Source organism: Hylobates moloch, unplaced genomic scaffold (genome assembly GCF_009828535.3).
Source record: "Hylobates moloch isolate HMO894 unplaced genomic scaffold, HMol_V3 SCAFFOLD_8, whole genome shotgun sequence".
NCBI classification, from domain to species: Eukaryota; Metazoa; Chordata; class Mammalia; order Primates; family Hylobatidae; genus Hylobates; species Hylobates moloch.
In genome coordinates, this window is record NW_026652283.1 from 72,613,151 (window position 1) to 72,613,520 (window position 370).

The 370-nt window shown below is 54.1% G+C and overlaps 1 long non-coding RNA gene across 2 annotated transcripts in view; it reads right to left on the reverse strand.

The window, feature by feature from the left end:
• LOC131384146 (uncharacterized) overlaps positions 1–370 on the reverse strand; it is a 48,893-nt gene that overhangs the window by 27,280 nt on the left and 21,243 nt on the right. The window lies entirely within an intron of this gene.

The following is a 370-nucleotide window of genomic DNA, read 5'->3' on the forward strand; positions in this document are numbered from 1 at the left end:
TAGAGGTCCTCTAGTCTGCTCCCTTCATTTTCCTAGGTGTGGAAACTGAGGCTCAGTGAAGTAATGTGATTTGACTGAGGTGCTAGATCCATTAGAGGCAGAACCCAGGCATCCTCCCTTGTGAGTGTGCTTTTCACAGCCCCGTGTCAACTTGCTCCCAGGCAAGCCCCAGGTCTCTACCTTGGACCCAAGAATTCTGGTCTCTAAGGGAGTCGGTCACCTGCTCACACCCCAGACACGATCACCCCACCCCAGGGCTCTGACATCACCTCCCCGACCAATGAACGAAGTCCAAGCAATGGGTGAGGATGTGAATGTCAGCTACCTCCCCCACCCTAGGCCCTGTGGTTGCAAAGATGCTCTAACAGGA